The sequence below is a fragment of the Mirounga leonina genome, unplaced genomic scaffold, assembly GCF_011800145.1.
Source record: "Mirounga leonina isolate KUSES-001 unplaced genomic scaffold, KU_Mleo_1.0 Mir_174, whole genome shotgun sequence".
Taxonomy (NCBI): Eukaryota; Metazoa; Chordata; class Mammalia; order Carnivora; family Phocidae; genus Mirounga; species Mirounga leonina.
Window position 1 is genome coordinate 19,132,892 of NW_023270451.1, and position 26,050 is coordinate 19,158,941.

Here is a 26,050-nt window from a genome sequence, read left to right on the forward strand (position 1 = left end):
AAGAGTCATTGGTATGCCGAGCTTCCAGACCAAGCTCTGGTACGCCACAACTCTGAAATGACAGAACCAGAGTTAAGACCACAGAAGACAGATCAGTCTGTGAAGAGCAGAAACAGCAGACCATGAGTTGGTCTTCTGATGCTAAGAACAAACACTGTTATTGGTAAGAGAAACAAAACTTTGTCTAGAGAATAGGAATATGAAGTATTTCTCTAACAGCCTTGGCTCTCTTAACCATAAAATATAAAATGCCTGCCTTTTGCAGGTGGGGACCAGAGGCACAATAAATCCTCTCCAGCTTCTCAGGTGAGTTGTTTGCAACCCTCTCTGAGAGTGAAAACATAGGTGGCCATATTGAAAACAATTGCAAATTCTTGGCTGATACCATTTTTTACCTTAAAAGGAAAAGTAAGAGTTCAGGGTTATTGGCAAAGTTATGAGAAGCTCTCAGTTTTATTTTCACAATGCTAAAATGAATAAATACAGCATATGAAACAAAGTGATAATCAATGGCATTGAATATAATTAGTAAGAATGGGTACAATAGAGTCAGTTTCCATTTATCTGTTATCCTGCATTAATGTTGGTACATCACTAATAATGACTTTAATAGAGAAGAAAGGGGAGGGAAGAATGAAGGATTGTATGTGGGGAAGAGTCTTTGACTCAGCTCCTCATACTCCGAGGATCATCTATATAGATCCCTGTTTAGCTCCCTATGTAGGGATCCACAGCTTCCATTTATGCTTCTCTTGCTGGCAATTGCCTTCATCAGATAGAATGGTCCAGGTTCCATCTTTCTTGAAGGAAACATGACACGTAGACTGAATGAAATTTCTAGTTTGTTTTGTTTTTGTTTGGTTGGTTGTATTTTTATCATCGAGGGAGGGTGTAAGAAATCATGTTAGCCTTTTCCTCCTTAACCGAAGTCTCCCTAGACTGTGCCACTTGTTCAAAAGGAATTACCTTCAAGTACTTAACTTTTGTGGAAGGTATTTCCTCCTCAGTATACTCTAAAATTATGGCTAGATGGTGGAAATGCTCTTGGTGGTTCAACATTCTGACACTCTAATCCTGAGGTCCTTGACCTGGGGTCCCTGGACCTATTAATGGAACCAGCTTAGACTGTATGAAAAAACCTGCATGAAGTTATAGAGATGGAGTTTTCTGGAGAGAATTCATTGGTGTTCATCTGGTTCTCGAGTTTGGCAGTGACTTAGAAAGTTTTAAGAATTATCACAGTCCATGGGGCACCTGGGTGGCTTAGTTGGTTAAGCGTCCAACTCTTATTAATTTTGGCTCACGTCGTGATCTCAGTGTTGTGAGGGCTCCATGCTCATCATGGAGCTTCCTTAAGATTCTCTCTCTGCCCCTCTCCTGCCTCTCTCTCTCTCAAAAAAAAAAAAAAAAAAAAAAGATTACTGTGATATTTGTGCAGTGCTTAGATAGCCCTCCAGTGACCATGATTACATACTTTTTAACAGAAAACTCTTGTCATTAATTGTTTTCTAGTCTCTCTAAATTATTTCTTTGCTTCATTTCATACCTTTATTCCTAGTAATTGCCCTCTACCTTGTGCCGGAAATCAACCCATTAGAATTTTTCCTAATGAAGTACTGAGTGGGACGCCTCGGTGGCTCAGTCCATTAAGCATCCAACTCCTGGTTTCGGCTCAGGTCGTGATCTCAGGGTCGTGAGATTGAGCCCCACATCAAGCTCTGAGCTCAGCTTGTAATCTGCTTCAGACTCTCTCTCTCTCTCTCTCCCCCTCTTTCTCTAAAATAAATAAATCTTCTTAAAAAATAAGAAAGTACTGAAAAAGACAAGACTTAACTTTACCATGTTAATTCAAGCATGAGCAGTTTTACATCCTGCTTGGACCAAGATCCTCAATAATTGGTTATGAGAACTCTGGTACTATATAATTGCTTATATAAACTCTAACACTAAAACTCGGGAGGTCAGTAATTAGAAAACAAAAGAGCTTTTCCGTTTTAGCATCTCAGGCACCCACTCATTGTGCATGACATCTCATGCAGAGCCGCCGAATCGAAGAATTGCAAAAGGAACAAAACCAAAACAGCTTATTGAAGCTGATGAGGCTGGGTTTGTTTTTTTCCCCACATTTGTAAACTTCAGACAATGTACATTCTATTTAATTATGTTTAAAATGGAGCTGGAGTGATTTTCCCCCATGATAACATGAAGCAACTAAGTCACTCAATCTGTTTTTTGTGGGTTTTTTTTTTTTTTTCTTCCAAATGGCCCCAGTGTTCAAAGTCAGGACTTTTGAAAGGACTTAACAGAGCATCATGAGACGTGATAGGTGCTTTAGGGTACAATTTTAATGCCAGCAGACTGGAAAACAAACAACATAACCCAGACAAGGCATGACTTTGTTCTTTAGCATTTGTGTGAAGAGGAAATAAGATCTTTCTGGGATGTGCTCTGGCTCACAGGTGTGGAAGAGAAGATGTCACATTCCTGACTTAACCACATTGTGTGTGGGATTCTGGTTTGGGGGGCAAGGCAAAAAGGTATTGCCTCGCCTCCCACTATAAGAGCTCAACTCCCGTAACACTCTTGGTGCTTTTGTTTTAGTCTGCTGCAAGTGGACACTACAAAAGCACGAAGCATCCCTAATCCCACGAGCCTGGTATGCACTGGCTGACATCACTGTGGTCTCCAGCTCTTTTGCCAGTGGAAGGGAGACACTGACCCCAGGCCTGCAAGCGCTGTTCTTTGCTCTGCTGCTCAACCACTGAGCTGTTGGCACTTTCATTGTTTTATACCAGGAGGAAACCAATTGTGTTGATGTGAGTGTCTTATTCATCAGATATTACAGCCTTCACATTTTTAATGAGCCGAACCTCCTAGTCCACGTCGTGCGACCACAGTGAATCAAGGCAGGAGCGTGGTGATGATGTTTTCTGATTTATTGCAGTTGCTCTTTAAAAGATTCGACAGTATTTCAGATCTCCAGATGCTGCAGTTTGAAAGTCTGTCTGAGGTCGTGTGCTAATCAAAAACAGCAAATCATGTCTGAGTTGGAAAGGACAGCAGAGCAGTGAAGCTAGGCGTTAGTGCATGTTTGTTTTTCCTTTTCCTTTTAAATGCGCAGGCAAATATAAAGACGCAAGTGAACAAACTATTTAATGAGTACCTAAGGCATCTTTCTGGCGCATGGTGATTGATAAGGGGGCGGGGAAGGGGTGTCCCGTGCAGCAGAGAGTTGGGCGACATTTGCACGTCTCATCCTGTGAGAGTGGCAGTCGTAGCCACCTCCTCCCTGCCGCCCGCACAGACATGTGTGACTTTAAATAGATGGATTTATTGAAAGTGCCACTGAGAATTGTGAGGAATAAGCTGATGGTCTTGAATTCAACAACCTCATTAGAGCAGAATGGAATCGACCATGGCTTCAATAAAAAGAACTTAGAGAAGAAGATCTAAAACTCAGAGTTAAGGAGAGGTGAAAAATCCCTTGGCTGCTGAGATCCTTGGCAGGCTCAGATCCCACCCTCTTTCCAACAGCTCTTTTGCTTACTCTCAGGGTTTAGCATTTGCAACACTTGGTGACACGCATTTTGAGACTAGAGCGTCAGCAAGTCTTAGTTCGTGTAGTAAAGTGCCGAGCTCGCTGGCTCTGTTGTTATAATAATGTTGGAAGTAACAACTTGTGAACCCTTTTATCTCTTTGAGGGTGACCGACTCATTCTCATTTGTCCCAGTTTTAAAACTGAGAGTCCTCCATCCTGGAAACCCCCTCAGTCCTGGCAAACCGGGACAGTTGGTCCCCCTGGTTCCTAGAAAGGCTGTGATTCCCCTAGTGGGTATTTAAACCTGGAACAGACCTCCTGCTGCCGTTGTGCCAGAAGACATTGAACCAGTGATTCAAGGAGTAGAACTTTAAAAAAAACAAACAGCAACAACAAAACACTCCGTTTTATAAAATCTATTATTTATATCTTACCATCGTGGTCCTATTTTTTTAGGCACTTTCATTTAATGAGCAAATAAATGGAAATACACTTTGAATGAGAGAAAATGCTACCTGAGCACAAAATGCTAGTATTTACTTCTCATGACATGTGTTCCATAATTCTATCTCTCAGAACTCATCTTGGCGATTAGATATAGTAACTTGTGGGGCGCCTGGCGGGCTCATTCAGTGGAGCATGCAACTCTTGATCTCGGGGTTGTGAGTTCAAGCCCAACGTTGGGGTGGAGATTATTTAAAAATAAAATCTTTTTTAAAAAAAGATACAGTAACTTGTTATAGCAGTGTAACTAGTATCAAAATGCTTTAATTGTAATTTTGTGGAGATGTGTATCCATTGACTTTATGTGTAGATAGTTTCCATGACTCAACACTTAGTGATTTGTCCTTGGTCTTTGCCGGCAAGTTGTTCATTGGCATTGTTCACATGGTGGGGCTGCTACATGGAAAGGAGTTGGTGGAAGGTGAGCTGGTTGTCCAGCATCTGTGTCCCCCAGTATGCCCTTGTCGGACCTGCCTGGGGTGGGGGGGAATGCGCTATGGTAACAAATGTGTCGTTCTGTGATGGTGTCAGAATGCGCCCACCAAGAATAGATGTTACTGCTAGATATGATTTCCATTTTCCTCCCTGTGTTCAGCAGAATACTCCTGTAAAAATTCTATGGTTTATGGGGAAAAATAGAGTAAGAGGCAGACAGCTCAAAATGTATTCAACCTGGTAACCATAATGTTTCCATCTGTTCAGGCCGCTATAACATAATACCACAGAATGGTGGCTCTATAAACAACAGAAATTTATTTCTCACAGTTTTGGATGCCGGAAGTCCAAGAGCAAGGCACCAGCAGATTCATGTCTGATGAGGGCCCTCTTCCTCTTCCTTCCGTGTCTTCACATGATGAAGGGGTGAGAGAGCTCTCTGGGGTCTCTTTAGTAAGGGCACTAATCCCATTCATGTGAGTCCCACCCTCGTGATCTAATCACCTCCCAAAGACTCCACCTGGAAATACCATCACATTGGGGATTAGGTTTCAACATAAGAATTTGGGGGGCATACAAACATTCAGTGTAGAGCACAGAGCGCTCACGAAAGCAGTAGAAACACTATAAAAATACTAGCATTGCTTACAGGTGAAAGAAGATTGATGAAAGAAAGGGTTGACGATGTAGAATTTTGGATGACAGAGCAAAGTGTGCTAAGATCTAGGAGAAGTGTACAAGAAACAGTTCATTCCAAGACACAGCATGTGGCCAAACCAAGGCAAGAGGAAGCATGTAGGCAAACAGACAGCACATACGGTACTGTACACCTCTTCAGCTCCCATACAGCTGTCTTTCTGTCTCTTGCATACGCGCTGCCCTGACTTGGTGGCTCAGAATCTCTCAAATGGCTTTAAATCTCTCTCATGAACCAACCTGACTTCTGGTTTATGCTGACACCATTCTTTATGTGCCAGCCATTTGTAATCTAACTTTGACCACAGAAATTTGTGTCTTAGCTTTGCGGAGTTCTGCAATACGATGGTTCGCGGGACAGGATGACTTTGTAGGTGATGATATTATATTGAATTCAAAACCCTTAGCATGGAAACTTCTGCTTCAACACTTTGGACAATAATACTAGACAAGTTTTAATTTGGAAGAAAAAAAAATCCACCCAAAATGAAGTCTCGGATCTCCTCTCAGATCTTTTAATTAAAGTCAGACATGAACCCTTGTGTTTCTCTGACTGCTAAATACTTAGAAGTGGTTTTATGATATTTGCGTGTGTTCGTTTTAAGTTGTGAAAAATTCACACACTGCTAGGTTACATAGCTTTGTATTTGGTTTATTTAAATATAGGTTAGTAGGACTGTAATATATAAGGAAGGTTAAAGAGTCAGAATCCTGTTTAATTAACTTATCCCACTTGGCAGCCAGTCTGTTATAAAGGTATGCTGAGCAAATAAAGCTTCCAATATGAAATCCTTGAAAAGAGTAAGTCTCATTTGGTAAAGGCTTTGCTATTCTTAACTTTGTCATTGAAACTATTTGAACAAGCTATTTCAAACCTCACAGTATATGTATTTGTGTGTGTGTGTGTATGTAGAAGATGGCCTGTGTCTTGGATGTTCTTACAAGACCTAGATCCGTACTTTATTGTCTCCCTACGCTTCCCTTGGCCCTCACTGAGATGGGATATACTCCCAGAATTGCCATCCACATGGGTCTAAAATATGACTAGTCCTTTACATAAATCTGATTTAATAAACAGTCACACCATGAAAATACAGCGTTCTTTTCAATTACCACTAATTATATATCATACAATGCCTGGTCTTTAATGAGGATTTCAAGAAATGTTCACTGATAATGATGATTATTGAAATGATATGTTAAGTCCGTTTGTGTGAGAAATGCTTTGTTTTGAAATGTTAAACTTACAGCTTTGCCTAAAAATTTTAATTAAAATCTCCACTTTGGCATGAAGCTTAAAATGTGCAAAGTCACTGCAATTAGTGCATTGTGCATCCATATGGATGTTACCAAACGGCTTTCAACTTAAAGGATTTGAGCTATTTTGAATGATGGACCTTCTGTTAAGCTTAAAACCAAGCCTGTCTATCCCTGCATTCATTTTAATTAATATTCTCTTGCTAGTCTCAAAGATGTGTTCTCTTCTGGGGGGTGGGGGATGGTGAGGAAGAAACATGATTATCATAAGTCAGAAATAAGTTACAGAAGTAGGTTTGACTAATTTTCTACTTCCTTCAAGAAGCTTCAATACAACGTCAAAGTAACTAGAAAACACTGATTTCAGATGTTCTAAAAGAAAACCTGTATTTCTAGCCAAATCATAACATAACTCACTTTAAAAAAAATGAAGAAATTAAGCTGTCCCCAGATTTTTTGAATCAGTATAAAGATTAAAACTTATCATTTTGAGTCTGATATTTATATAAAATCTACAGTATAAAATTTGAGTATATGTGTTCTTCATGTACAAATGAGTATATGCACCATATATGTATGTACTTGTATTTATACATATTTTTACTTCTGAGAGATCTGTACTTGCTCAGTTGCTTTAGGATTTAGCAACCTTATTTCTGGAGTTAATTTTCTGTAAGTAGTGAACACTCCTTAAAGATGCATTAAGTACTAAAGATTAAGTTCGTTGTTTTTCTTAGTATTTTAAGCAATATCAAACTCAAAGTGGCACAGCCTAGTAGTTTGGGGTTTTTTTTCCTGGATATTTTCCATGTGAAATCTTATTAATATGGTGCTTGGGGAGGGGAAGAATTCTGGGCTTTGTTTTCCACAATATCAGAATAAATTCTGTAGACAGTTATATGTGTTAGTTAAGGCCCTGATTTTCTAACTGTTCTCAAACATCTCTCCTCAAGCCACTTCTATATACCTTCAGAAAGCTATTCACTCTGATGGCCACTGGAATCCTTTGACTTTGCCAATTTAGGCTAATTTTGAATGCTGGTTTAAAAGTAGACAGCTAAAATGATCCAAAAAGATCTTCACTGAATTCTTAAGAATAAGATAAATGTGAAAATTACAAAGCAGAATTGTAATTTACCAGAACATGTGGGTAAAATAATTCATCTGACGTGTGACTAGAAGCATAAAATCAGTAAGTCCACTCTACAACACCGCCTTTGCAGGCCTGTTTTGTTTTTGACTTCGATTCCAGCATGACAGAAATTCATTCCTCACGGCCACTAGATTTGGCATAAAGATAACCTAATTTTTCCATACTGACTGAATGTTTAATTTTTATTCCCTTTTTTTAAAGCATGTCATTAATTGCATATCTATCTTGAAATGACTCCATATTTACCAGTGGTTTGGATTCTGCATTTGAAAAGAAGATTGGAATTGGTTTTATTTTAGATAAGAAACAGATAAAAACTGAACTTGGTCAAATGCTATCTGTTGTTTTTCTCAAAGATAACTTCAAGATTTTATAATTCTATACTGTCTTTGCTATTGTGAGGCAGCTTTCTCTCTGTCAAATTTTAATAATTCTTCCTTCTCTATGAGGCATCTTAACAAAGAGTCTCTCAAACAGAAATGAGCGGATTACCCTATAGCCTCACATACATCCTGGTGAATATCCTGTTCACAATTTAGGTGATGAAAGGAAAACCTACAGTTGTTTTAATTTGGAACCAAAATAATCACTTCTTTCCAGTGAGGCTTAGAGGGGAAGAAAATGGGCCAGAGTCTTCCTGTAGGGGGAAAAGAAAAAAAGATACTTCGCAGAGGGGCAATGCAGCAGGGGGAAAAAATAAAATAAAAAAATAAAACAAGCACAAAACCTTAGAGTGGGTAAATAGGCTAGTGAAAGAAAGGCCATCTGATCGCATTGGCAGCACCCTGAGCTGGGGTCCTCAGCGGCATGGTCCCGCCAGCGTGTAAACTGCACGTGTGTGTGTGTGGGGGGGTGTGTATGTACACACAGAGATTTAATGGGGAGCACAGAGGGAATTAGAAAGAGCCAGGTCCGTTTTTAATTTGGGTCTGTTTGCTTGCATTTAGCACTTAAGGGCTTCTACATTCAGTTTGCTCAAAAGAGTGATGAAGCACTCCTTGCTTATGCCTCAAATCAGAAATGCATGAAGTGCAGCTGCAGAGATAATACATTTTCCCCAAAGGCTTTGGCTGAGCAAATTAGGTGTCAATGGGGTGCCTGCGCAGGCAGTACTCTCTCTAATTAGTCTCTTGAGCCTAGTTGGTGGCGGGTATGAGATGATCTAATCAATTGGTCTGTGTCTGATGGTTGGTGTAAAAATCCTACCAGGCAGACTCTCTCCCACAGGTCACCCACCTGCACAGCGGGACTGCTCATTTTCATTTTTCATCTCCTCCATCACGTGATGCTGACAGTTGGTTTTAAGAAAATTGAATCCAAAAAATATCTAGTTCAGAGGGCACATGGGTCAGAACAAAGTTGCATTATGGGTACCAGCGATCCAATTAATTAATATTTATAGCTGAGAAGCTCTATGTAGATATTTCTGAATAAGGATTTTATCAATAAAATCCAATTTCTTTAAAACATTCGTTTCTAGGGAAAGAACATTGTAAGAGCAGAAAGCAAGATAAAAATGGCATCCGTTAATCTGATGATATATGTACCTATGAGTTGATGCATACTTAGTTGAGCTTATGGTCATATTCACTGTTCATTTGTATTGTATATGTGGTCTATTTTAATAATCAATTAAATGTAAGGGAAGGACATACATTGCTATTATATTTTGCTTCCCTGGGAATGTTGTATCCCCTCCCTCCTTCTACCCACCTCCCCACACATCAAACGTATGATTACATTTAGATCTTAAGGAATTTTTCTAGCAGTAAACTGACCTACCTTACATGTAGTCCTTGAAAATTGAAACTAATGCTGAGGCTGCCCAAGGAGGGGGAAGGGGCATCCCGTGCTGCTGATGAACAGTGTTAGGCAGAGTACCTGGCACAATTTGGGCTATAGAGTCATCTCATATAGATGGGAAAGAGGCTACCTCTCATTGGCACCTCCCTTCTTTTTTATTCCTGGCTCCTTCCATTAAATGTCTGAGCCCAAACCTAAGTAAAGGACTTATCCATAATCACCGTGTTCACCGTTTATTATCCAATTACTATTATTATGCATTATGCTTTATTATCCAATTCCTGCTTATGCCTTCGGTTAGGTACATACTATTCTTCTAGAGATTACACTTAAAGAAGGCAAAGACAAACACCATCAATGGCTAAAAAAAAAAAAGTTTAAATCAACCCAACAGGATAGTGACATGCCACAGATTATGGTGACAACATCGTTTATTATTATGTCAAATCAGATACCCTGAAAATCACATCATTCAAATAGAATGTCATGAGGTTAAAAAAAAAAAAAAAAAAGCTTGGCGCACAGGAAGGTGTTAATTCTACCCACCTTTCTTGGCTCGTGGTGTGTATGTGGATGGCCGGCTCTGCCCCCAGCACGGTGGTCTTTCAGCAAGAGCACAGGCATGGCACTTGCCCTCTGTCAATGTGCCATGAGGGAACCCTACTTCTAAAAACATACTCCACTCCCAAATGTTCAGATTCCTCCTTCTTCCTTTCTATTCATTCAGCAGGGGTTTCCTGAGTATCTGAGCAGGGGCTTGGCTATGCTCTAGGGACACAACAGTCAACAAAACCAGGTTTAATCAAGAACATAATGATGCCACCTGCCTCCTTACTTGCTCCCTCACAGGAAATGTCCCCACACAGGAGGGACATTTGAAGTCACTCGTTCAGGAGGTCAGCCTGGGCAGGTCTGCGTTCTGTGGATTAAAGTGGTAGAATGGAGGGCGCCTGGGTGGCTCAGTTGGTTAAGCGACTGCCTTCGGCTCAGGTCATGATCCCAGAGTCCTGGGATCGAGTCTCGCATCGGGCTCCCTGCTCAGCGGGGAGTCTGCTTCTCCCTCTGACCCTCCTCCCTCTCATGCTCTCTGTCTCTCATTCTCTCTCTCGCAAATAAATAAAATCTTAAAAAAAAAAAAAAATTAAAGAAAAAAAAAAGTGGTAGAATGGAGGAGAGCCAGGTCATGACTACAGTCGGCCCTTGAACAACACGGGTTCCAACGACCCAAGTCTATACTTACATGCTGAGTTTTTTGATAAATAAAGAACAGTACTATAAATGTATTTTCCCTTATGATTTTCTTAATAATGTTTTCTTTGTTCTAGCTGACTGTATTGTAGGAATACAGTACATGATACATATATAAAATATATGTTAACCAGCTGTTCGTGTTACCAGTAAATCTTCCAGTCAACGGTAGGCCATTAGTAGTCAAGTTTTTGGGAGTCAAAAGTTCTATGCAGATTTTCAACTGTGCAAGAGGCCAGTGCCCCAATCCCTGCATTGTTCAAGGGTCAACTATATGTCATTTCTGTGTGGCGGTAGGAACTCATGCCTAGGTAAGCATATATCAGGGCAAACCCACAGCTCTTCCATTTGTCCAGGGTGGGTGGGCAGGCTTCCTGGAAGAGCTTCAGTCTCTGTTTAAGCAACATGGAAGAGAAAGAGCATTTTTTCATCTGCTTAATAAAAATGTCAGGTTTGGTAGCAGGCTTGGGGACTAGCTGAAGATGCATGTGGACAGGAGTGTTTGAAATGTTGCAGGGACAAGTGCTCTCTGTCTTTGATGTCATGGGCCTCAGGAAAGATGTCAGTGCAGAAGCCAGAATGCATGATTACATGGGAGCCACAGGTAGAGCACAAGATGGATTTACTTCATTTCCCTGGGAGAACGGGGGCTAAGGCAGTTGGTCTCCTTAGTTATTTTTGCTAGGGTGGTCATTTGTTTAAGAAGAGATCTGGGCAGCCTGGCAGGGGTGAGGGCTGGCCAAGTGCGCCACAAGCAGCAAGTATTTGAGATAATATCTGAGGAGTTTGGACTTAGTGATAACAAAGAGCTTCCACCGAGGCTTCTCCCTCCACCCCCAGCCTCTCCCAGAAACTTAAGGTAAGGGCTTTTTGTCTCAGTCACTGAGGACAGAGAACTCTTAAGAATGGAATGTTACCTCTATCTCATACCACATACAAAAATTAACTCAAAATGGATTGAAGATCTAAATGTAAGAATTAAAACTATAAAACTCTTAGAAGAAAATGTAAATCTTCATAACCTTAAGTTTGACAATGGATTTTTAGATATGACACCAAAACCATAAGCAACAAAAGAAAAAAAAATGGATAAATTGGACTTTATCCTAATTAAAATGTGCATCAAAGAACATTATCAACAGAGTGAAGAGACAGTCCACAAAATGGGAGTAAATATTTTCAGATCAAGGGATTGATATCCAAAATATATAAAAAGTCCTACAACTCAACAACAAAAAGACCAACAACCCCATTTAAAAGCAGGCAAAGGACTTGGAATATATTTCTCCAAAGAAGATATACAGATGGCCAACAAGCACATGAAAAGGTGCTCAGCCTAACTAATCATTAGGTTATTGCAAATCAAAACCACAATGAGATACCAGTTCACCCCGCTAGGATGTCTGTAATCCCAAAAAAAAAAAAAAAAAAAAAAAAAACCAGAAAATAACAAATATTGGCAAGGGTGTTGTGGAGAAATTGGAACCTTTGTGTATCGCTGGTGGTAATATAAAATGGGGCAGCCACTGTGGAAAATAGTTTGCCAGTTCTCCAAAAGTTAAACATAAAATTGCCATATGGCCCAGCAATTCCACTCCTCGGTATTTACCCAAAAGAATTGGAAAACAGGTATTTAAATACTTGCACATGAATGTTCATAGCAGCACTATTCATAATAGCAAAAAGGTGAAAACAATCCAGATATACATCAACTCATGAATGGATAAACAAAACGTGGTACATCCATTGGCCATAACAAGGGATGAAGTTCTGATACATGCTACAACATGGATGAACGTTACGCTAAGTGAAAGAAGCCAGACACAACAGGTCACATATTGTATGATTCTGTTCGTATGAAATATCCAGAATAGGTAAATACATAGAGACAGAAAGCAGATTGGTGGATGCCAGGGAGCTGCAGCAAGAGGAGAATGGGAGTGACTGCTTCAAGGGTATAGGATCTCCTTTGGGGGTAGCAAAAATGTTCTGGAACTAGACAGAGGGGATGTTTGGAGAACATTGTGAATATCCTAAATGCCACTAAATTATATGCCTTGCAATGGTTAATTTTAGGTTCTGTGAATTTCACCTCAGTGAAAAAGAAAGGATGGAAGGTTAACCTTCCAAAAAATCATCCTATTAAGCAGAGGAAATGAGTCGAGAGAAGGGAGGATGCTGTTCTTAACAGTAAGCTGGAACTTTTTGCTTTCTTGGTCAAGGTAGTAGTAAAGTTCTTGGCACGAGAGCCTGCGTGACCAGCAGTGGGACAGCTGTGTCTCAACAAAAGGTCAAGTTTCCTTCCCTGCTTGGGAAGATGACAGTGTAGCAGTGTAGACGGGAACAAACAGGCCTAAGCAGGCCTCAGTGACCTTGAGCTTTAAATGGAAATGAGGAGTTCTTTCTGGGCCTGGAGCCTCTGGGCTGTGTGACTTGATCCTGGGAGTGTTTCTTTTCAGCCTTCCTGGCAAGACATTACTTTCCCATCCTAAGGACTCAATGAAAATGCTTAAGGACCAAACAGAAATGTGGAGAGGAAGCGAGAGAACATTCCTTCTTTCCCCTTGACCCGCTCACAGGGAAGTAGTTACCAAGTTTAAGCAGGCACTGGTTAAATTGGAAATGCACAGCTGTATGCAGGACACGAGGCTGGCAATTCAGGTCATGCTGGCCAATTTTCACTCTGCTGAAACTAGGTCTGATAATAGGCAACCAAGGAATTATATACAGCCGGGCTTTTTATAAAGCATGTATGTGATCCCTTTTTCTATTTCATGCCCATAAAAATGAACACGAGGATATGTCCTTTTAATGGTCTGTATGATGCTACAGGCACTTAATTAAGACCAGTTATTCCTACTAATGATTCGGGGAAGGAAATTTGCTGACTTTCTTTTCCTCTAAATAATCCAAGAAGAGGTTAGATCATTTAAATTCATGGAGTTAAATTATTTTAAGGGGAGAAAATGGAGTCAGAACATTTGCTTATCATGGTACGAGAACTGTTTTGGTGAAGGAGACCCCTCTGCCTCCCATAAGTGCGCTCGAGGTGGCTGCCGAGAAAATGGATAGACTTACTTTTGGCCTGACCAATTTTGATGTCTCGTGTAATTTAGAAAAAAAATGAATGATGTAAGTTGTTTGGTTTTGGTTTTGGGTTTTTTTGGTGTTTTTGTTTTTCTTTTTGTTTTTTTTTTTTTTACATATAGCAATTTTCTCTTTTCCTCCTTCCAGGATTAAGTTGTCATCATTCTGGGAAGAAAAAAAACCATTAATGAAGTGGCCAATAATACGAAGGGAATGACGGCTCAGTTTCCTTCCCCTCCCTGTGGTGGATTTCACTCACAAGAAAATTGAAGCTGGCAAGACCCTGTTTTCTCTGCAATTTATTTAAAACCTTGCACGCATTTGGATACCTTGTGATTTCCAAGAACTATGTGAAGATTAAGCTTTGCTTACTGATACATGGCATGTATTCTTTTCAGTCTTTTGTGTTTGATTTTGTTTGATTTCCCTCTGCAGTGCAGCGTCTCTGTAAAGGTTTTTATGCTTTCACCAGCCATGTCTTAAATACATTAAGACAACACATTTGGTGTTCACACTTCTTCAGTAATGTCTGTACTTGAAAGCCACATAGTGGCATAAAACAATGTGTGTTTTCTTTAAGAGCAGTGTGCATTTTGCAACCCCCAGGAAGGAAATTTTTAGCTAAAGCAAACCCCTGTTCTCAGGCTGACTTGACAACTTGGTCCCTAGCTGTGGGGCCCCACTTGTCGCTTACCTTTTGAGGACATCTGCAAATGTGGCTTTTTTCTTGGAAATAACTGCACATGTACATAGGATATTGGAATCTGCTTAGCATTTTCAAGCCACATAGCATGACTGTTTTGCAAGCAGGTTGGAAGTAAAGAAACAAATCTCAAGCATTAAGAACAAAGACAGGGATAAATTGCTTACTTTTCAACCTCTGGAAATTGAGGTGACTTTTTACATGTTTTCTGGGTCTTGTCAACATCTTGTATTTTCCATCCACTCTGTTATGCTTCAGGAGCATTTTCTAAGTGGAGGAGAAAAGAATGAGGAACAGAATGCTTACAACTTGGGTGCAAAAGAATTGTATCTGCTGGATGAGTCCCAAAAGCCATCTTGTCTAGTTACCATTTTAAAAAGCAAATTACAGAGTTATCCAGAGTTAAAAATTTGCTCATTTACACCAAAGCACCTTTACATTATAAATTTTAAAACATTCCAAGCTGATTGGAAGACATCATTGGGGACCTTAACTTTAACCAGTCTCCTGGAAAAACTGTTTGAACGCAGGTTGTAGAAATAATGCAGGAGTCTTGCTTTCAAGATGGCAAGGGAAAAAGAAAGGCCCAGCTTCCCTTATTAAGAAGATGAGGGGCCTCAGAGGATGAAGGCGCTTATGTGACAAGGAGGGAAAAGTGGACTGGGCACGCGCTGTGCTTTGATGGGGAGGGCGAGCTGCCTGATGCAGGCCTTCTCCCAGTGGGGTCGGCCTCGCTGCACAACCCCAAATAATACTGAGGCCAACGGGGCAGTTATGGAACTTCATCTAAAGCATGAAACCTAGCCCCTCAGAACACCAGTTCCGGTGGAAATACTTTTCATGTACGTTGTTTTACATTTTCCTGTTGGTCAGAAAGAAGGAGAGATTGAGAACTTGAAATGCATCGCACTTTTTAGGATCAAGACTAGGAATTATGAGCCAGTTGGCAAAGGCATTCTCTGAAAGTCCCGTGAGGGAAAAGCTTCTTTCTGGTCAAAGCCAGTATTCCTAGGAAATTGGACCCAGAACTTCTAAGCATTAAAAGGGCACCTTCCCTGGAGTGGGGCATGAATAAATATGTCAAGGTCACAATCCATCCTATTCAGAAGTAGCATTCATTGAACGCTTCTAGGTGCAAAGCAAAGAATTACTCACTAATTGATTTTAAAGAGAGCAAAAGTTACCCAAGGCTAGAGTGTTTACTGTTTGCTACCTAGAAGTCTTTCCCATTCTTCTCTGGACATTCCAACCCACTGGAAGTCTTTAGTGGTATTTTAATGTGTGCTTAAATTAGGATTCCTTAACATAAATAGGGAGAGAAAATTTTACATACAATCAAGAACAGCCTTGCCTGTGATTGGTTTTGAATTATTTCTTTGGGGGAGAGGCATAACTTTTGTATTTTACTAACTTTAAACCAAGAGCAGCTGATGATTAAATCTTGCTATTTAATAAGCTTTCTAAGTTGAACATATGAAAATATTTAATATTAAGAGACTTCGATTAGGAATGTTAGTGTCATTCAGAGATATCTGCCCCTGTCATAGGCAGCTTCTCTCGGGAGAAGAAACATAATGCTACCGTGGAGGGAAATCTGGTTTTTACACAGACATGTGTCTCAGAAGGTCTCATTTAGGAGGTTTGTAGCTCCCCAGTCTTGTCCTCAGTACAGGAAATCCAAAGTTGGGTTTGTCTCTCTCCCCTCTCCTCTCCTATTGGCAATCCGTCTTCCCACCTCCTCTCCCCCCACCCCCTCCCACGGAGGGCAGCCATGAAAATCATTACAGAATGTGTTCATTAGCAGATTTATTATTCTATTGAGAAGGCACTGGAATGTTTTGTGAGATTATTTTTATATGAAGGACTAGCCTGAATTCATACAGCTGGAATATTAGGAACTCATTAGCGTGGTGATGGTATCAGTGGAACATCAGTGCCCGCACAGGATTCTGAAAGAAACTTTGGGACGTTGCCATTTTCTTAAAGGAACAGTTTGGTTGACTTAAAGATGCAGGATACATAAGACGTGAAAAAATGTCTTTGCAGTGCTCAAAGGAAAAACAAAAACAAAACAGGGGACATAAGGCAGGGGTGGCTGTCCATCCACTGAAAAAAGGGTGAGAAGCTATTTCTACCTCCCAAGAGTGGTAAGAGAAGTTTCCAGGGGAGCCTCCAGGTTTGCAGAGAAAGCAAGACCTCTTGGTATCTTTCCCTCAGTGTGTACATGAAAGCCAGTGTAATTAATACCCTAGGTTATGTGTCTATATAAAATACTCATCTGTGAATAGTACTTACTGGTTTTGTAATCTTTGTTACATAAGAGGATGTTTAGGCTGTACATACTGGGGTAGATTTTTCCCTGCCCCCCTATACATAGGAATATGCTGCATAATTGCACATAACTTCTATCTCTCTTACTGGCTTGTAGGCAGAGGAAACCACGTATGTTACTGCCTTGCAATTTTCTCATATACCAAAAACAACAATAACAAAAAGGTCTCAAGTAAAATAAGCAATCTCCTATTTTCATTCCCCTTCCTACAGCAGCATATTTTAGAGGCACATACAAAATCTACATTCTCTAGTTGGGAGTGGATTTTTTTTTATCTTTTTTTTTTTTTTTTTTTTGTATGATACACTAAGATGTGTACTTTCTAGCAGAGGGTCGGTACCTAAGAAATGTGTTAGCATCATTCAGAAAACTATTATACTCCAAAATGAAACATAGTAAGGAGAATGGAATAATACATGTTGCATATTTGTTACCAAGTGTAATTTGTCTGTATTATGAAAGATGTAATGGTTTGTCAGCTGTCACTGTTGTTTTCTTGTAACATGATATGGAATAAAGTATAGCAGAATCTCTGTACATTTTCTTGGTACATCTTCTTGGTGCCCAGTAACACCAGAGAGTGTCAAACATTGTCTTAAAAACTCTTAGGCACAGTCATTTTTGGAGTGAAATAAAGCAAACAGGTAAGGCCCTTGGATGTGGGAAGGAATGAGTTAGCTGGAATGTTCCAGGAGTCTGTTAAAACCTCCCCTCACACACTTTTTTTAAAAGCTTTTATTTTTTTAAGTAATCTCTACATCCAACGTGGGGCTGGAACCTACATCCCTGAGACCATGAGTTGCATGCTCTACCCACTGAGCCAGCCAGGCGCCCCAAGCCCTCCCTTTTTTGATATGCTTTGTCAGATTTGGGTAAAGGGGTAGAGGCTACATAGAACAAGTCTGCGTTTTCTTGGAATTGTTCACAATTCCACCAGCTCCTTAATGACATCCACCACACGTTGCATGCATCTGAACCGATCTGGGTTTGTTTAATGACAATCCTACTTATCTTTTATTGTCTCTTTCTTAATTATCTTGTACATATTCTAAGATGAGGTGAGTAGGTTACCCTCCCCTCAATACAAATCAAAGCTTCAGCTCAGCATGCCCACATTCTGCCAGAAGCATCCTTCCCTGAGCTGAGCGTACTTCCCCGAACACCACCTAGTGGGCGCCTGCACTTGGATTGACAGGGCCACCTCGGAAAGCCAGTCACATTTCTGTCATCACCTCCTCCTCCTGGTCGGACCTGTCAGCTTCACAACTGCAAACAACGCCCATCCCCTCTCCCCCATGATTTCATAAATTGCTAATAGTGTTCGTGCCGGGTACAGTTATCAATTTATAGATAATGCTATTTGGTGATTTTAAAATGCTTGCCCTTGAAGGGGCACCTGGGTGGCTCAGTCAGTTGAGTGTCTGACTCTTGATTTCAGCTCAGGTCATGATCTCAGGGTCGTGAGCTCGAGCCCCGTGTCAGGCTCTGTGCTCAGCGGGGAGTCTGCTTGAAATTCTTTCTCCCTCTGCTCTCGCTCTGCTCCTCCCACTCATGCGCTGTCTCACACTCTCTCTCAAATAGAGAAACAAATCTTTTTTAAAAACGCTTACCCTTGAAGGCAAAAACGCGTTCGGATGACTCAGGACGCCTGGCTTTCCCCTGGGAAGACCCTCACTCACCAGCCGCGGTACCTCAGGTTATCCTTCCCTTGCTCCTCTCCCACAACTGAGTTTGTGAGCCCTCCCCAAGCTTAACATTGTCACAGATTTCAGAGTTTCTAAGCCTTTCTCAAGCTTAACCTTCTCACAAAACCAAATGTCCGTGTTCTCAGCCAACGCATATCCCGTTCCACAACAGCTCGGGCGAGCCTCGCGGCTTCTGCTCCCCGCCTGGCCCTGCTGTTCCCCCCACAGCAGCCCGTCATCTGTGCCAAGGACACGTGCGCTTTGCGTGGCCCTGCCGCCACCAGTGGCTTCGGAGACAGGAGACTGTAAAGGCGGACTTCGTGGTAGCCAAGGCAGAGACAGTGAGACACGAGGCAACTTTCTCAGTTCGACGGGAGCCAGAAATCACCCCGGAGACCGCGTGGAGTTAGAGAAGCGCCGAAAGAGTAATCGCTTTCCGGGAGTAGTTTCGGGGCGTGGCCACTGTCCTGCTTCCACCGGCCACGCGGCGCGCGTGCGCACGTCGAGATCACTCGCGCTCCCGCGGCGCGCATGCGCACGTCGAGATCACTCGCGCTCCCGCGCTGGAGCCTCCCTGCGCCGTTTAATCCTCTGAGCTCCTGATGAAAGACAGAAGGGGGAAGAGGGCTGGCCTCTACAAGACGCCAAAGAATTAGCTTTGAGGAACATCTTGAACGTTTTAAATGTGGCCGTCGAGATGACAGTCCCCTGTGGGCTCCGTAATTGCCCAGCGTCCGCTGCTTTTTCCGCAGAGCTGTTGCAGCTCGGCCGGGTTGGAGGATGTGCCGGGCGCTGGCTGAGACGAGCGGTTAGAGTCGGGCGGGCGGCACTCGCAGAGTTGCCGTTGGCCCCCAGAGTGGAGAGAAAGCAGAGGGGAAGGTGTTGGAGCAACCCTGTGCCACTGGGTTAACACGTCCGGTCGCTGCATAATGGCGGGCATTGTCAGTCCCCGCAATGAGGACCCCACAGTGGCCCAGCAGCCTGCTGCTACCAGTGGGTGGTGGCGTTATGGGCATTAGCTCTGAGAAGCTTATACGGCAGAGGGGGCTAGGATCAAGGACACAAATCAGGGGAAAACTGACAAGATTAAAAAAAAATCCAAGGCCTCGTATTTACTGTTCATCCCCCATGCTCTCCGTGTACTATATTGTCTGCGTTGAGTCCTGCTGAGCGGGAGCCAGGCACAATAATAGCTCGGAGCAGCCTTGCAGCCCCACAGCCAGCCTCTGCCATGGTGCTGGCTATGCTGGGGGAGAATGGGATTCTGATAGAGTTGTCTTTTTTGTCCTTCCCTGTGAGACCACCAATAATTATGGAGGGCACGCTGCAAAGATGGGGTAAGGGTGGCTCACTGGAGTGGATCCTGAGAAGTGACCCAGCAGGGGTCCCGGCGAAGGTATGTGCAACCGTAGTCCACGGCGGGCCTGCCTGACAGATGCACACAATGCTGGGCTCGCCCAGGGACGCGTGTTTGAACCAGCAGTTCAAGGATTTCAAGAAGTAGAAATGAAACTTGGCTTTAGACATCATACCACGGTGGGAAACAATGATCCCTTTTCCTCGCTCCTCCTTCAGCCAAATCAGGTAACTGGGGACCTTGTGTCCTCAGAGAAAGGCTGTAATCCACTCAGATCCTTGGGGAAAGTAGGCACAGGTCCTGTAACCTGATTCTGCCTTACATTTGGGGATTCCGATCCTCACGTTACGTTCGCTTAGCCCAGTGGTTCACGGCCCTGGCTCTCGTTAGACTCATGGGGACATCTTCAAAACACCCCAAACCCAGACCAATTCATCCTAAAATATTCAGAGTGGGGCCCTGGCATTGGTCTGTTTGGGGAGCTCACCAGGTGACTCTGTTGAGCAGACCTACACGAGAACTGCTAGAATCTTCCCTTCCTCCTGGCTGTTGCTCTAGGGGTAGGGTAGGCGAACTTTTTCTGTAAGAGCCAGGGAGTAGGTATGTTCAGCTTCCCAGGCCAGACAGCCTCTGTCACAACTCCTTACTCTGCTGTCGTGGCATGAAAGCAGCCGTGCCCAATACACACATGAATGGGTTTGGGTTTGGCTGTGTGCCAGTCACACAATCCATGGGCACTGCAGTTTGAATTGCATATAATTTCCACATATCGTGAAATATTTTTCTTTTGATTTTTTTAAACACTATTTGTAAATGGAAAACCCATTTTTCGCTCACAGCCTATATAAAAACATACAGTGGGCAACAATTTGCCCGGGGTCTGTAGCTTGCTTACCTTGGCTTAGAATACAACCCTGGTAATGGGGGAGGCAAGGAGCACCCCTGACATTTGCTGGGCCCAGGGTAGAGTCTAAATGGAGGCCCACATAGCTTATATCTAAATATTTAAAAATACAAATCCAACTAACAAAATGTCAAATATATTCTGTTCTCTTACCTGGACAAATATGTCTTCATAATAGCCTGGAAGGCCAGGGTTGTGCTTAGAATTGCGGAACTTCTCGAAGTTCTTCTCCAAAACGTGTCAGCATGTAGATCACCCGGTTCAAGCCCTCTCTGCTGCTTTTCACTTCCCACTCCTAGTTCTAGGGGTGTGGATCCCGAGTGAGAGGCTACACGTACATGGGTATCAACACCCCTGCTCCCACATCCATACTCTGTCGTACCCTTGGCAAACAGCCCCTCCTTGGCCAACCCTTGGGGACGAGGTGCCTATCCTCAGGGAAGGTGCTTGAGGGGGAAGACTCCATATACCGAGAGAATTCCAGAGTCCCAGACATGTGGAATATATGGAGTAGAAGTGGGGGAGGTAGGCTCCTGTTGAGCATGACACCATGAATTCCTCATTCTGGAGTAGGGGGTGGGAGTGGTCTGCCTGCAGAGCCAGACCCTTTAAAATGGGAACCAGAACAGGAGCCCCTCTTGCCTGGGTGTAAGGGCAGTGCTGTTGGGTGATAAGAGCCTGAGAATTAGTTCCGGTGGGTTTTCAGATTCCTTGTGCATTTCTGTTGACCCACTCTACTCCAAAGCCATAGAAATGGGCCCTATAATGTGAGGCAGAACCACTGTGACAAAAGGGCAAAAAAAAATGGTTTTAGTCTATCTCTTAGAATTAAAGGATCTGGCCTCCTCTCAATCAGGTACTGGAACCAGCTGGTACCAGCTCACAAAAACCAAAGGTAAAATATGTAGGAATTTTGTGAGTCAGTTCTTAAATCACTGATAACTTGAAATCAGATAGGAGTATGTACACCACAAAAATGGGCAAAATGTGCAAATCAGATCCTTTTTTTTTTTTCTTTCTGTTTTCTTTTGTAAGAGCTGGTTTCCCAACACACCACTGCCTCTTGGCCCCTTTCCTTCCAAGCTCGTCTCCCATCTCTCCATGCTCACATCTACCTGCGCCATGCTGAATTTCCCACTGATCCCTGGATATCCCAGACCTTCTCATGGCCCTGTTCTTTTGCAGATACTGGTCCCTCGGATTAGAATGCCTTTTCCTGTTTTTCTAGCAGCCAAATTCCTATTAATACTTTTAATGTTCAAAACGTCTCTTGCAAAGCATTCCAGAACTCCCCTCAAAACGATTCCTCCTTCCAAGTCCCCACATCACTTTGAAAATGGTAACAATAACAATAACAAGTCTTTTTTCAATCTCTTTATCCTCAAGACTGATGAGAGAGACCAAGGCCCAGTATTTAACAATTTTTTAAATAAATCAGTTAAAAGGATAATACAGATTAAACAAGAGTGGAATGGAATATAGTTTACCTTCCTAAGAAATTGTTTAGAATCCTGCAAACAACATGAACGTACCACATGTGTAGTCTGTGTGACTCTACACAAAGCCCTGCCCGGATCTATGGGAGAAAGTGAAACCAAAGAGGGGACATTTCCGGTTGTCCTCAGGAGCTCACAGAGGCAGGGGTTCCTACACCTGGCTGACTGCCCAAATTCCCTAGGGAGCTTTCTAAACATTCCTACTGAACCCCAGCCTCCGAGGTGCCAGTCTAGGCATGTGTACTTTCCAAAATCTCCTCAAGGGTTTCCGTTGGTCAGCCATGACAGTGAACCGCCCTGGAGGGAAGCTGAGGTGCATAACCTTCTAACCAGGCTGTTCGTCTGTCTCAGATTTCCCCTCTACCCTCTCCCCCTGAAGATTCTATTCAAATTGCAAATCATTTGAGAGGGACTCAATTTGAGGGGAGCCTATCGGTAAGTTATTTCCTACATCTTCACAAAGCAAAAAAGAAATGGAATTCCCAGTTCTTTCCCATATTCTGTGAAGTAGTGGGAGCATTACTGAATCTGTGTACCCCTCATATGGATACCAGAGTTCCAACATGTGTTCTGATATGCTCGTCTTACTGACTCCAGAGGAGAGCCACACCCTGGGGGATGGCGCTAAATTACCCTTCGGTTTCTGTGCCTTGTTGTTGTCTGCCAAGCATATCAGAGAATTTATGGTAGGCTGAAGAAAGTAGCATTTTTTTTTCTGCTGTTGGTCATTAACATCCAGGGGAGGTTGCATGCTTTCAGTTGTTACCAAGATTGCAGACCAAACGTAGTACTCTGTAAGTGTCACTTAAGGATCCCCATTGCTGTTCATCCCATGTTACTGCATGACCAAATTTATTCAAATTTATTCATAAGTTTATTATCAGAATCATGCTATTTTTGTTCATCTCATTTTGTGGGCCAGCAAACAAACCCCAAGAGGACAGGTGCATCTTGACTAAAATGTTGCTGTCTTTGCATGGAAGTCATTGACTGCTGACTGAGGTCCTATCACTTAGTGGCTGGGTTGGCCGGAAGGTTCATTTGGAAAGCCTAGAGGAAAGCCTGGTCCCATACTGAGGAGCAGACAGGCAGCTCTTTGCACGCAATGGGGAAATTGGATGTGTGTGTCTCCCACCTTCCCCGCAATACAGAGAGCATCTGGGATGGGATGAGAAGGGGCTTCCACGTGCTGTCTTGTCAGGTACAGGTGTGCTGGAATTGATCTCAGGGTGGTATTAAGGGAACTCCCAGGTGAATGCCCAGAAGAGATTAATGAAGTCAGGACACCAGGTATATAGGGACTGGCCTTGAAGCTTAGTGTCAGATGAAGTTAAGACATGGTGTCAAATGGAAGTAGAAAACCAGGGGAGAGGAGAGAAAAACTGAGAACACAGTCATCTGGACAAAGGCTGGAGATGCTGGCCAGCACTTACAACTGGGTCTGCACAACCCCTATCATACCACCTCGCTAAAGAACTCCAAGGATTCCCATCACAGACAATGAAATGTGACTGGTGCCCTCCTTGTTCCAATTACGTATTGCTGGATAACAAATCGCCCCCAAATTTAGTGTCTCCAAACAACAGTCATTTATCATCTCTCACCAGTTTCTTTGGGCAGGAGTTCAGGAGCAGTGCGGCTGAGTGGTTCTGGCTTGTGATTTCTCATGAGGCTGCAGTCAGATGGCGGCTTAGCTGGGGTCATCTTTAAAGCTTCATCACTCACTTTGGGCGCCTGGGTGGCTCAGTCGTTAAGCGTCTGCCTTCGGCTCAGGTCATGATCCCAGGGTCCTGGGATCGAGTCCCACATCGGGCTCCCTGCTCGGCAGGAAGCCTGCTTCTCCCTCTCCCACTCCCCCTGCTTGTGTTCCTGTTCTCGCTATCTCTCTCTCTGTCAAATAAATAAAATCTTAAAAAATAATAATAATAAAGCTTCATCACTCACATATCTGGTGCCACAGCTGGGAGGTGAAAGAGCCAGAACAGAGCACCACTAACTTCACGTGGTTTCTCTCCAAGGTCTCCTAAGCATGAGGCTCAGGTTAGCCGGACTTTTTATATGGTGGCTTGAGGCTCCAAACCACATGCACCAAGAGAACCGGGTGGAAGCTGTGTTGCTTGTTATGACCTAGTATTCTCTTTGCTGGAGTGAGTCACTAAGGCCAGCCGACATTTACAGGGAGGAGAGTTAGATTCCACCTTTCAATGGAAAAAAAAAGTCAAAAAATTGTGGGCATGTTTTAAAACCTTAACAATCTGCCCTCCAGCCAGAAGTTATTTATATTGATCCCACATGCAAATGCACTCGCCCCCTCCCAAGACCCCCAAACAGCTCACCTGGATGGCATCCATCCAGGTTCAAGGTCCAGCTGCCCATCATCCAATCGGGTTCAGGTGCTGCTCGGTAGGTGCAGATCCCCAATTACAGTCTCCCGAATACTGTTCTTGATCTGAAGATCTGTGGACGAAAGTGAAAAGCTATTGCTCCCCCACCCAATATACTTTGGTGAGAGAAGCATAGGATAGCCACTAGAGACATTTCAGTAGTCTGTGACAATCTGGTAATAAGCCTGTCGCAATTCTGAAATCCAGCCAGGCACTGATTAACCAAGCTCCTTGATTAGAGCTGAGTAGGAATGATTCTTCATGGCACTTGATTCCATTCTCTGGACTCTAGCTTCCTCCCTCTGAATTATCCTTCATGTTCTAGAAGATGTACCCCATCTTTTTAAAAAAATATTTATTTATTTACTTGAGAGAGAGAGAGCAGGTGGAGGGGCAGAGAGAGAGGAAGAGAAGCAGACTCCCCACTGAGCAGGGCTCGATCCCAGGAGCCTGAGATCATGACCTGAGGGGAAATCAAGAGTCGGACTCTTAAACAACTGAGCCACCCAGGCGCCCCAAAAATGTACACCATCTTTATAGCTGAGCAGTTTCTTCAGCCTGTTTCTTTCCTGGAGAATTTTAGGAACCCAAAAGCCTCTTTTCATTTTATACTACCTCTGTCCCTTTTAGCCTGAGCTGACAATGTTTTCATTAGTAAAAGTCTGTTTACAATTTTGTTTCCCACAAATAATACATTATATGTTAATAAAAAAAATTTGTGTTTCCCCTCAGTCTGTTGAGATTCACTCCATGAGACAAAAAAACACAGCCACAAATCTCATCGAGATAAGCTTTTCTCTACCTTAGACTAGGGCTATTGTGGGACTGTGCCCTAAGATTTTTAGAAACATTTCTGTTAATGGAGACATCTCAAAGGCATGCTCTTAAGATCTTTAGAGGGGCCCTTGGCTGTTTGAAAGACTCTGTAAGGCACTACCTTAAACTGTGTGAGGTCTTAGCAAGGAATCTTGAGTCACACCGCTACCTTCATCTTTAGATAGAAATTACATATATTAATTTTAGCCTCATCGGCCATCTGGAGAGGATGAAACTGAAAAATAGTTTTATTTTTTGAACCCCTAAAGTCTTGGCTCTTTTATTTAACATTGGTTTTTTGGTTTGGTTTGGTTCAGTTTGGTTTTTTTTACTTCATCTCTCTCCTCTCATATTTTACGGCAGTCAGAAGGATCAGGAAGCACCTTCAACACAGTGCCTGGAAAGCTTCCTGGATCCATTAGGTACATATTCTGTTTTCCATGTTACCACGGGTGTAAATACCGCAACACTTCAGAACAAGGGGCCCCTCTCCCCCAGCTGCCAATAATCTCCTGACCTTCCTTCAGTTCTTCACCCGAAGCCTCTCCAAAGCTCCTCCGATCTCTGCCCTCCACTTCCATTATGGCAACGCCTCGCCTCTAGGTACCAAAAAATTTCCACTGATCTATTGTGAAACAAATCACCCTCAAA

The 26,050-nt window shown here is 42.7% G+C and overlaps 1 protein-coding gene across 1 annotated transcript in view; it reads left to right on the forward strand.

Moving 5' to 3' along the window:
* The window catches only part of CDK14 (cyclin dependent kinase 14), a 548,800-nt gene extending 531,506 nt beyond the window's left edge, over nucleotides 1–17,294 (forward strand). Inside the window, exon 15 of the mRNA XM_035020522.1 lies at nucleotides 13,870–17,294. The gene's annotated coding sequence lies outside the window, so the exon portion shown is untranslated. The remainder of the gene's footprint in view (nucleotides 1–13,869) is intronic.
* The last annotated feature ends 8,756 nt before the right edge of the window (nucleotides 17,295–26,050 follow it).